General features: G+C 40.2%; 1 protein-coding gene across 2 annotated transcripts in view; it reads left to right on the top strand.

Annotated features, from left to right (window-relative positions):
* map1ab (microtubule-associated protein 1Ab) overlaps positions 1–13,180 on the top strand; it is a 71,291-nt gene that overhangs the window by 23,348 nt on the left and 34,763 nt on the right. The window contains exon 1 of one of the 2 annotated variants that reach the window (XM_029114917.2): positions 11,476–11,685. The exons of the other annotated variant lie outside the window; for it this stretch is intronic. The gene's annotated coding sequence lies outside the window, so the exon portion shown is untranslated. Of the gene's footprint in view, positions 1–11,475; positions 11,686–13,180 lie in introns of those variants that run through there. 2 annotated transcript variants of the gene reach the window in all.

Raw genomic sequence — 13,180 nt, 5'->3', positions numbered from 1 at the left:
CGGAAGACACATATCTTGACATTGACTGGCCACTGGTAGTGCCTGTGATGAAGTAGTGCCATAATAACTAACTGGATATCAAATCTTTCCCAAGTTCATTTCTGTTTTGGTAATGGCACAAATATCTCAGTCAACATTATATTAAAAACAGGCTGAAGAAGAATATTTGAAACAGCAGCCCTCTCCTTGGAGCTGATGAAAGTCATATACATCTAAATTGATGGCTATGGTGTGATCGCTGTTGGAATTTGCTATTTGTATTGACGTAATGGGCAGTTGTTGATCATGTTCCCTTTTTCCCTTACACTATTTGTTGCTTTCCACAAACAATATTTAAAGATAGTAAATATATTTTAGCCCACATACTGTTACATGCTTTTAAATAGGCTTGATAGTCTTTAAATAGTGTAACATTTCTAGTTTCATCGTTTACATATAGCTGTAAATAAAAATGTCCTTACACATGCAGTAGCAGACTGTAGTTTTGATATCCTAACACCTATTTTGCAGTTGAGTTGAGTTTATTTTGATTTTATATTTTACCTCTTTGTCTTGAAAAAAAGTGAATTCCTTTTCCTATACTTTGGGGTCTCCAAAGAATACTTTGTACTCCACATACAACAATATCTGTTAGACACATGAATTTCAGGCTCATATTCAAGCACAATAACAAGAGTTTCCTATTCCATGCAAAGCAAGACATAAATAAACATTTAGAAAGTAAAAGTTAAATATCCTTTTGAGCATGGTATCAATCAGGCTTTTAATTCAGTTGCCATAGAGGAAGAAGGAGGCACCATGAGACCAATAGTCATTTTAAAGCTGTTAGATGGCTGTGATAGCAGAAAACTGAGGATGGATCAGTAACATTATAATTACTTAACAATACTAACCTAAAGGGAAATTTTAGGATTAAAATAAATGGAAAAGGCCTAGAGGAAAACATGGTTCGGTTTCCTTTCAGACACTGTAAGACAAATAAACCTTTCAGCAGGACAAAAACCCAAATTACAAGGACAAATCTACAATGCGATTTCTTACCTATCAACAATGAATGTTCCTGAGTGGCCTAGTTCCAGTTTTGACTTAAACTGGCTTGACAACCTCCTACAAGACTTAAACGTGGCTGTCTATGAATGATCACCATCCAACTTGGAAGAGTTTAAAGAATTAAAAAAATAATGATGGGCAAATATTGTACAATCCAGGTGTGCAATACTCAACCAAAAAAGCCTACTTTTTTATTTTTTTTACAAGAACTGACTTAGGGCATTGAATAATGATGTTATAAAGATAGTTTAGTGTTTTCTTTTTTGACTTTTCCACTTTGAAATTACAGATAACTGTGGGTAGATTGTTCACAAAAATATATATATTTTAATCCCATGATGTGCCCATGATCTCAGTTAGGCTGTGTATAGTATTTAATATATTCTTAGGCCTACTCTATCTGTCTATCAAGGTAATTTTTCATCTGTCCATTTTCATTTAGGCTACACTGAGTTACAACCGCTCAATCGAAACAAATTGTCTGTCACTGGCTGAGGTTACAGCTGCCTGTCTGCTAGATTTAAAGATTTACAATTACATTAATGAAGATGAGTGGAAAGGGTTAAGGGGTTGTAATCAGTGTAAATTAACCGTTAACTTTATGGGATCTCTAACTCTAGTAGCACCAGGAACAGTATCATTATCACACTAGTTTCAACAGTGAAACTAGAATAGATTTGAAATGTAATTACATTTAATTTACATTTTCTTCTATAATGGATTGGCCGTTCATACCCTTCACCTTTTCCATTACATTGTCATGCCATCATCCATATTAGTTTATTAAACCTCCCAATCCCCAGGCCCAGACATGATATGGGTCCCCTGTTGGACAGAGAGAAAGGGATGTTTCGTTTTGTATTTTTTGCTGTTAAATCCTGCTAGATTGCAGAGAAGGAATCGATTGGCAACCGACAGGAAAGGTAATGACTGGGAGTTGAAACAGACTGTCTCCCTGTCATCAAAGCGTCATTGCAGACAGTTTTCTCACCACTTTAAAGCTCCTCAAGTGCCTTCTCATCTGCTCTACTCCCATTCCCTTCCAAAAAGCATCCTGTCTTTTGAATTGCTATGGGAATATTGGTTACTTAACATCAGCAAATATGAGAGAATGTCCATAAATAGTTTATGGACCAAGATATTAATAACATCATAATAAGAGCTAATAAACCAGACTTAATTGTATGTATGATCAAAGTTTATACTTGAAATGCCACAGTGATGTCAATACTAACCACATTACATACTGTCTCTAAAATTATTTACATCCTTAATAATGATGAACAAAAATGATGTATAAAACAAAAGAAAAGATACATGGATTTTGGATTTTGTGTGCTTAAACTAGAAGATCCACTTGCGGCCACCAGGTTTGGGCGGACATCTTCTTGTACACTGTGAGGTTGATCTGCGGCTCCCCAGAGGCCTTACAACACAGTGCTGCTGTGTCATTGAGATCCAGGTTCTATTTCCGATCATGACAGGGTTATGACCCCGAATCAGACACCACAACACACAAACATTTTACTATTGTGTATTCCTATTAAAAATAAAATGTTACCTAATTCTCACCCCTACTCTCTACAAATACATAGACATACATCCACGCACACACACACACAGACACACACACACACACACACACACACACACACACACACACACACACACACACACACTGCAAAACGGTCTATAAGCATGTCAGCTGCAATTGTAATGAAGGGTGAAGAACTGTCCGCTTCTATTACATGACCAACAGAGCAGGCTTTGCACTTTGCTCCCTTTTTTCACCTCTGCACATCGGCATGACTTGTGCTTTCTAAGAAGTGTTTTTGCTCCGCTACGGTGCCTTACATCTAGACAGGGGGAAAACAATAGTTCAGAAGGTTAAAGAGAAAGGTTAGTCAAGATGAGATACACAGGAGTACACACAGAGAATCCAGGGAACAATTGAATAGGCCAGTGGTTGTCAATCTGAGGTAACACTTCAGATTCTTGGCTCATACTGATACGTTATAGGCAGTGTCCCAAATTACACCATATTTCTTACATGGTGGTACAGTTTATAGGGAATATGGTGCCACCCCCTATATAGGAAATAGGGTGATATTTGGAACGCACAGTGGGCTATACAGAACTGTGTAACTGAATTCTCCTGTTTAGTATTCACGTCATAGGAAGGAATATTCCTCTTCCATGTAACATAGAAAATGGGCAATGTACCTAGTCCCTAGTAACTGTCCAATCTGCTGCTCCACCTGCAATGCTAATGGTATTAGCAGTGAAATGCAGTGTCATCATGGTCCCTCAGTCCTATTCAATTATACACTCAGAAATACAGTATGTACACATGATGACTCTTCTTATGAACATGTAATATCAAGTTCATTATGTGTGTAATATTCATATTTCAGAAGAGTTGCTGGGGTTTTATTTTGTAGGTTTAACTTTATTCTTCCATAAAAATGCATACGTGGATACAATTTCTTTCTGAGTCTTGACAGTATATATTAAATTCCAAACTAAAGTGCCTGTGATAAGTTAAAGGGTCTTTGAGCCTCCCCACTGCTGAGGATTGCAGCACATTTAGGTTCGAACCATGATGCCAAATCTCTCGGAAAATGCAACCATCTTTAACAGTCCTATTCAGACTGCAGCAATGACCAGCAAACTTCGGACTGCTGCAAGTTTTTCACTGGATAACTGGGGTGGGACATAGCGTAGACACCTAAAGCACTGGGCCTGCAGTCCAACGTTTGTTGGTTTGAATCCTAAGTTAAAAAAATAATAACATTGTGACATGCCCTTGAGCAAGGCACTTCATTTTAAATGCCCCTGTAAGTTGATAATACAAAAAAAAGAAATATAAATGGATACAAAAAATGGGTAGACGAAGGGAATATCTTTACATCTTCATTGATTTATTTTTGGTTCAGTGTTAAGTTGTTGTAAACAAAACATAATGTACTAGTGTTTTAACACTTTTAAAATTAGTATTTTTTGTGTTCATTCAGTACAAGACAATTCTGGACCCCACCCAGGAGAGTAGCTACTGCTCTAGCAGCAGCAAATTGGGATCCTAATAAAATACTAAATCATTAAAATATACAAGAGCCAAAAGTACCAGGTTATGTTACTGATTAGTAATTGACATTTCCATATACACACACCGTTGAGGAACCTCATGGATGACTATGAATGATGAATACTGACAAATCTGATAACTGAAAAGCTTCAAAACCACCTGGCATGAAGGCGCTATCCAAAGTGTTGTGTGTGTGTGTAGCTGTGTGTTAGTGTTTGTGTGTTGATGTGTGTCAGTCTGTGTGTGGATGTGCATGTACAGATGTGTGTCAGTGTGTGTGTACAGATGTGTGTCAGTCAGCGTAGGAATTTCACCTTTCGCTCTGGCCGTGTTCCCCCGAAAATCATTGTACGCCTGTGCTACTGTTAAAATCTCGCGGTCAGCAGTCGGTTTGTTTGGTTGTAGTTCGCAACTGAGAACCACCACAAGAACGGACTACATGCAGGTTAGCTAGTTATCATCAAGAAAAAACGGACTTAGTGCTTGAACTTAGTGCTTAGGACTTAGTACTGAATCAAACCGTTGTTTTGGAAGGTGCGTTCATGAGCAACTGGGAAGTGGGAAAGTTCCGACCTCCGAGCTGGAGAACACAGGAGAATAGACCTGAACGCTTTTTGAGAGCTCCGAGAAGTAACGTTAGGTTTGACATCACTAGACATGGCAGCGTTTGTGGTGACATTTTTAAATACGAAAATGACTTTCTTTACGCACAAGTAAGTCTCTACATTTGTTTATTTAGGATGTACTGTTGTGGAAAATGTTTCCCCTTTTTCCCGCCAACATTCTCAAATGAGTTTGTGAACTCAAAAGTAAACTTTATTGACGTCATAAAGCCGTGCTGATCTGAAGAGCAACCAAACCATGTTGGTCTGCAGAACAACCGACTTCCAAACCTTAGACACACATATCTATACAGAATGGTTATACAATGATATTAGGTCCTCCCATTATGCTAATTTCTGTATGGATCCTTCTCGAATCTTCCATCAATGTTTTTCACAACCCTCTGGGATTCTCTCCCGCAGCCACTACACACCATTACTCAGCATATTCTCTGAAGTGGAAGGATTTCCTTATCTATAGGCTCACTCATCCTCCCAAGGCATTGAAGGACAAGCAACAGGTCATTCTGACATCCATATGAAATAAACTGTTGCTCCTTAGTCACATCAGTATAGCAAGAAGAAAAACTGAGCACAGCTGTTGACCTTGACACATAGAAATCCAAACTGTGTACCTTATTCTTCATCAGTCTCTCTTAACAATGAAATGTAGAAAAATCTAAGACAATTGGACTGTTTGAGGAAATTATATGAGGCCTGGTTAAATGTTTCATTAACACCCAATTGATATGCAAGAGATCACATGAGATGTTCTGTTTACTCTTCATCTGTTTAATGTGAGAGAACTACATTTTATGAAAATATCCCTACAGTACTCATTAGTGCAGGTCATTGTGATGTTAAAGGATAGTTTGTGGTTTACTTATGTGAAACTGAGGTTAGCCTTCTGGCTGGCTAGCCTTAATGTTACTTGTTTGTTGTCGTCATGTGTATGCTCTCAACTAAAACTTCTGAAATTAAACACAATGAAAAATTCCAGAATCTATAAAAAATGGAGGGAGGATGTCAAATGCAGGTGTAGTGGAGTGCGTAGCGAAGAACTGAGTCAAGCGCAGGGAGGCGATAAACCTTGTATTCGTAACTCAAAATAAAGGCACGCTATAAAACGGGCGCACAAACGCTAAACAAGCGCGCCAGCTCTCCAGTACAATGTAAGACGTAGAACAATACCACACAAACACACCCACAAACACAGGAACTAATATAGGCAACCTAATGAGGGAATGGACACCAGGTGTGTGCAATAACAAGACATGACAGTGCCGTGGGAGGAGGAGCGGCGTGACTAGAAGGCCGGCGATGACGCACGCAGAGTACCACGTCGGGGAGGATGGCACGCGTCTTCCACGCGTGTCCTCGTTACAGAGGACGAGATGTAATTTCAAGGATGCAAACATGATAATTTAATATATCTACAGTCAATCAAATTTATTTATAAAGCCCTTTTTACAACAGCAGTTGTCACAAAGTGCTTTACAGAGACACCCGGCCTTAAACCCCAAGGAGCAAACAACAGTAGTGTTGGATTTACAGTATCTCACAAAAGTGAGTACACCCCTCACATATTTGTGGAGTACACCAGAGCTTCACAGGTTGCCACTGGAGTCCTCTTCCACTCCTCCATGACGACATCACAGACCTAGTGGATGTTAGAGACCTTGCGCTCCTCCACCTTCTGTTTGAGGATGCCCCACAGATGCTCAATAGGGTTTAGGTCTGGAGACTTGCTTGGCTAGACTTACTTGGCCAGTTTACCCTCAGCTTCTTTAGCAAGGCAGTGATCATCTTGGAGGTGTGTTTGGGGTTGTTATCATGTTGGAATACTGCCCTGCAGCCCAGTCTCCGAAGGGAGGGGATCATGCTCTGTTTCAGTATGTCACAGTGCATGTTGGCATTCATGGTTCCTTCAATGAACTGTAGCTCCCCAGTGCTGGCAGCATTCATGCAGCCCCAAACCATGACACTCAAAACCACCATGCTTGACTGTAGACCAGACACACTTGTTTTTGTACTCCTCACCTGGTTGCCGCCACACACGCTTGACACCATCTGAGCCAAATAAGTTTATCTTGGTCTCATCAGACCACAGAACATGGTTCCAGTAATCCATGTCCTTAGTATGCTTGTCTTCAGCAATCTGTTTGCGGGCTTTCTTGTGCATCTTTAGAAGAGGTTTCCTTCTGGGATGACAGCCATGCAGACTAATTTGATGCAGTGTGCAGCATATGGTCTGAGCACTGACAGGCTGACCCCCCACCCCTTCAACCTCTGCAGCAATGCTGGCAGCACTCATACGTCTATTTCCCAAAGACAACCTCTGGATATGACGCTGAGCACGTGCACTCAACTTCATTTGTCGACCATGGCGAGGCCGGTTCTGAGTGGAACCTGTCCTGTTAAACCGCTGTATGGTCAACTCAGTTTCAGGGTCTTGGCAATCTTCTTATAGCCTAGGCCATCTTTATGTAGAGCAACAATTATTTTTTTCAGATCCTCAGAGAGTTCTTTGCCATGAGGTGCCATGTTGAACTTCCAGTGACCAGTATGAGGGAGTGTGAGAGCGATGACACCAAATTTAACACACCTGTTCCCCATTCACACCTGAGACCTTGTAACACTAACAAGTCACATGGAAAATGGCTAATTGGACCCAATTTGGACATTTTCACTTAGGGGTGTACTCACTTTTGTTGCCAGCGGTTTAGACATTAATGGCTGTGTGTTGAGTTATTTTGAGGGGACAGCAAATTTACACTGTTATACCAGCTGTAGACTCACTACTTTACATTGTAGCAAAGTGTCATTTCTTCAGTGTTGTTACATGGAAATATATACTCAAATATTTGCAAAAATTTTAGGGGTGTACTCACTTTTGTGAGATACTGTACATCCATATATCCAAATATAAGTTATAATAATTTTATTTTATATAAAAAAAGTGAATATGTATGTTTTTATGTCATGCATGCTTTTTTTTATCAGCATTTAAAGTGGTTTATTTGTAAGCTCCAAATGCTCCTATTTCACACAGTGGCCTTTATGCTCTAAACATTTTTGTGACACTGAAGACCAAATGATCTTGCCCCTAAAATGACAAAATTCAAAGCCTGGTGTCAGTGTGTGGGTGTAGATGTGTGTCAGTGTGTGTGTACATGTGTGTCAGTGTGTGTGTACATGTGTGTGTATATATGTGTGTCAGTGTGTGTGTACATGTGTGTGTATATATGTGTGTCAGTGTGTGTGTACATGTGTGTCAGTGTGTGGGTGTGTGTCAGTGTGTGTGTACATGTGTGTCAGTGTGTGTGTGTGTGTGTGTGTGTGTCAGTGTGTGTGTACATGTGTGTCAGTGTGTGTGTGTGTGTGTGTGTCAGTGTGTGTGTACATGTGTGTCAGTGTGTGTGTGTGTGTGTGTGTGTGTGTGTAGATGTGTGTGTACACATGTGTCAGTGTGTGTGTGTGTGTGTGTATAGATGTGTGTCAGTGTGTTTAAATACATTTTTGTCTGTGTGTAGATGTGTGTCAGTGTGTGTGTGTATAGATGGGTGTCAGTGTGTGTGTAGATGTGTGTCAGTGTGTGTGTATAGATGTGTGTCAGTGTGTGTGTATAGATGTGTGTCAGTGTGTGTGTAGATGTGTGTCAGTATGTGTGTATAGATGTGTGTCAGTGTGTGTGTGTATAGATGTGTGTCAATGTGTGTGTATAGATGTGTGTCAGTGTGTGTGTAGATGTGTGTCAATGTGTGTGTATAGATGTGTGTCAGTGTGTGTGTAAAGATGTGTGTCAGTGTGTGTGTATAGATGTGTGTCAGTGTGTGTGTACGTGCATCATGCATTATTGAAGCAGCTGTTGAATAATTCAGATAACTACAGATATTGATCCTAGGGCCTGATATAACTGCAGTCTGGCTCAAAGAGAAAGAATGATAAAGAGAGAACGAAAGAGAGAGAAAAAGAGAAAGAGAGCGGTAGAAGGTAGCTTGTGTGAGATGGACGACAACCCCTCTCAGACCTAAATCATATGTTTATTGGGAGACAAACAGACCTATATCGTAGGTTTACTGAGGGAAAAACAGACCTAAATCATGTTTTCAAGGGGACAAACAGACCTAAATCATATATTTACTGGGAGACAAACAGACTTAAATCATATGTTTACTGAGCGACAAACAGACCTAAATCGTAGGTTGACTGGGGGACAAACAGATTTAATCATATATTTACTTGGGGACAAACAGACCTAAATCATAAGATTACTGCAGGACAAAACATACCTATATCATAGGTTTACTGGGGGACCAACAGACTTAAATCTTATGTTTACTGGGGGACAAACAGACCTAAATCATAGGTTTACTGGGAGACAAACAGACCGAAATCATATGTTTACTGTGCGACAAACAAACCTAAATCACAGGTTGACTGAGGGACAAACATACCTATATCATAGGTTTACTGGGGGACCAACAGACTTAAATCTTATGTTTACAGGGGGACAAACAGACCTAAATTATATGTTTTCAGGGATACAAACAGACCTAAATCAGATGTTTACTCAGGGACAAAGAGACTTAAATAATAGGTTTACAGGGGTACAAGTAGACCTAAATCATGTTTTCAAGGGGACAACAGATTCAAATCATAGGTTTACTGAGGGAAAAACAGACCTAAATCATAGGTTTACTGAGGGACAAACAGACCTAAATCATAGGTTTATGAGGAGACAAACAGACCTAAATCATAGGTTTATGGGGAGACAAACAGACCTAAATCATAGGTTTATGAGGAGACAAACAGACCTAAATCATAGGTTTACTGAGGGACAAACAGACCTAAATCATAGGTTTACTGAGGGACAAACAGACCTAAATCATAGGTTTACTGAGGGACAAACAGACCTAAATCATAGGTTCATGGGGAGACAAACAGACCTAAATCATAGGTTTATGGGGAGACAAACAGACCTAAATCATAGGTTTACTGAGGGACAAACAGACCTAAATCATAGGTTTATGGGGAGACAAACAGACCTAAATCATAGGTTTACAGGGAGACAAACCACAGGAAACCTTAGGTTTACAGGCGGGCAAACAGAACCAAGCCGTGGAGGGTTAAAAAGGTGGGAAGTGGAGGTGAGCATTCATTGACAGTCAAGAAGAATTACTGTTTGAGCATTCATATTTCACATAAGAAAGTTTGAAAGATATCTGAATGAGAGTGCAAACATTACTAGACTGACAAACATTTCATGAGACATTTCCTTTTGAAACTGCCTTTGAGTAATACAATGACAACAAAGTTAATTATATATCAGGAAAAATCTAAACAATGTTAATGACCAAAATGTGTGTGTTTGTTGTGCGTGTAGCCTACTTGTTTAACTGTACCTATGAGAAACAGAAATGTTCCCACCTTTAGCATACCAAAGAAAAAATCTGAAAAGGAAAAGGGGTATTTTAGGTATATGGGTTAGATTTAGGGGTTAGTCTAAATATGGTTAGGATTAGGGTTTCAGGGTAAGGGTAAAGATTTGGGTCTATCGATAGTTTTAGGAATGGGGTTAGGGAAAACAGCATTTTAATGGGTACACATTTGTGCACCTAAAATGTCCTGACAAGAATTGTCAGACTAGCACATATACATGTGTGTGTTTTTTATGTGAGGTGTGGAAAAAACATGACTGACATTTGTAGCTAGCAGAAAGCCATATATTTATAATAGATGCTAACAACAGTCACGTTTGGATAACCCTCAGAATACTACTGATGCCAACAACTAACTCTGTTAATGGCTTTGGAAGCCATCCAGGCTTACTAACTCTGTTGCTGGCTTTGGCTTTGTTCCAGACTGTCTGCAAATCAGTCATACTGCACATATTACGGTAATGATTGAATGCCTCATCATCTAAATTGCAAGCAGACTTCAGATTTGGTTTCTGCAATTACATGGTAAACAGTTATCTAAGCACTGAGATTTTTTTTAGCACAACTGCAATGTCTGACACATTAGATTTAGTATGTGAAAGAGAGCTTCAGAGACATGGGGGTGGGGGGGGGGTCATACATGGAGAGAATGGGAACACTAACCTCCTTACTTTCTATTTAAAGAGAATAACCTGAGCCAGCCTTGCCAGCTGATTTTCAGAGCAGCAATGAGGGGGAGAAAATAGCTGTGATGGTTGTTAATGGAGAAACAGGCGTTTATGTGTGAATGGGTGCAGTGGCAGTCCCTTTGCACCAAACAGCTGGTACATACGCATTCAGTCTGAATACAGCACACAGCCACATACATGCAAGCACCAGGTATGCTGGGAGACGCATACATGCGCAAAAACACACGACACGCAGGCACACAGACACTGATGCGTAGGCTATACCCTGGTACCTGATGTTCAGTTATTTGAACGCTGGTTTTGATGTTTGCGGTTTTGGGCAAGATAGCCTACAGTACGTTATCTGCGGACCATTTTATGGACCCCAGTCACCCAACGTTATTTGCATCACAGTGATTCTGTGTGCATCAAATTTCTTCTAAATTGTGAATTGTTCCGGGTTGTAAACTGATGTAGCTTTCTGCTGGTTAAACATTTATATTATCAGTATCATCAAAACGTTTTGTATTGTGTGAGTTCGGGCAACGAAAGAGTTACCGCTGGTGCAAGATGGGAGTCGCATAGCGCCCCTCCCTGTCTCAAAAAGTCGTAGCTGAACCATATAGGAGGCTAGTGGCTGCAGACGATGTTGCCGCATCCCATCCCGCTTTGCCACAGGCCTGCGTTTGTATCCAGGTTTGCCAATCTTCTCTACAATCCCTCCCTTCCTCTCTCCCTCTTGCTCACCCCTACGGCGCGCCCGGCGCGCACACCATCAACGCTCATCTCCGGTATCTAGACGAAAGACTCTCCGGTTAACTGGCTCGGCGTCGGTAACGGTAGGCTATGTAAATTCTCTGTCTATCACAAGTTCGCCTGGTTCCGCTGTTTGACGAAAAATATGCAGATAATGAACATACAGATTTAGCCTTTTATGATTGCAATGATAACGCATTGAAAACCGTAGACTGTTATACCGACTTGTACGGCTAGACTGGTGACGTAGAATGACCGTCTCATCTCCCGTTATCCTCAGATGACCGCATTTCATTTCAATGTCTTTCATCAGAAACTTTGTGAACCCATTTTCTACGATAAGCAAACATTTATATTCCAGTTCTTTTTTGTATTTTTAAAAAATATATATTTAGCGAATGCACGCGTGACAGTGATTTGTTGAAAAAATTCCAAAGACAGTATTAAGTTGTTAAATAATCAGACACTCTTAAACCGAACTAGACATATGGGAGAGCGGTTCAGAACGTCCAGGTGACGGATTTTAACGTCTTTGCCTTATCCAAAGTAACTGGATTAATGGGCAAAGGTGAAGCTTGGACGCATGTGGCATAATACATTTTAATATGAATCAGCTTTTTAGCCTTTGTAATATTAACATGTATTAATTAAAATATATTACTGAAAATGCCATTGGTATAAACAAGTAACTGTCGTAGATTGCTGTTTTGTTTCCCCTGTGCACCTGTTTTCTTTATTTTAACCGCGTTTTGGCGTAAATGGATACAATATGGAAATTGTCCGTGATGTGTTTGTGACCAAGCTTGCCTCTTGGTTCAGTCGAGGACAGTTGACCCTCTGACAAATACGCGCAAACGCCTATAAAGCCTACAAAAAATAACATAATAAAGTCTGAATGCTCGTGCACCTTTATCTGGAACGCGTGCATTTGCTAAAGAAAGTACGCCGTAAGCTTGAATAGTCTCGTTCATCAGATAATTCACAGAATCAATGCAGGGACTGAACATGTGTAATGGTTTTCTCTAGTGAATTTCTTTGTTCACTTGCCTAGGGGCCCGTTGGTCCGTGTTGTGTGTAGAATGGAGACAAATATCATGTAACAAAGAAATGTTTCATGCAGATACATTGTTTTGTGCTTTCTAATTGATATACATTTCCCCCTTGTTTCTGTAAACATGTTTTGAATGTTACCTATGGCTGCTATTGCTGTGCTGGGAGCACTGGGACATTCCCAGGCCTCTCCAGTGACTCAGCAATGGTTTATGTGACTCACACGCTGTGTGTTTCTGTGTGTGTGTGTGTGTGTGTGTGTGCGCGCGCGTCTGTGTACGTGTCCGCTTGCGGTGCTGCCTCGTTTGACTCGAGGGATGATAAATGGAGATGCTCATCAACAGACAAGTAGGCAGGAGAGTGATTCAAATCAAGTTACTCTAACCGAAATTGAAAGGATTCTGCATTAATGATTCTACTGCAATGAAGGGTTATATAAATGTGTGAATTAGCCATTACTATGGCTGTAAAGCAGAGTGGCTCCCTTTTGGACGAAAAGTGTTGTTGTTTTTTTACCCAATAAAACGA

Source organism: Esox lucius, chromosome 19, assembly GCF_011004845.1.
Source record: "Esox lucius isolate fEsoLuc1 chromosome 19, fEsoLuc1.pri, whole genome shotgun sequence".
NCBI lineage: Eukaryota > Metazoa > Chordata > Actinopteri > Esociformes > Esocidae > Esox > Esox lucius.
Note: the sequence above shows the minus strand (reverse complement) of the source record. Positions and strands in the feature narration are given on the sequence as shown.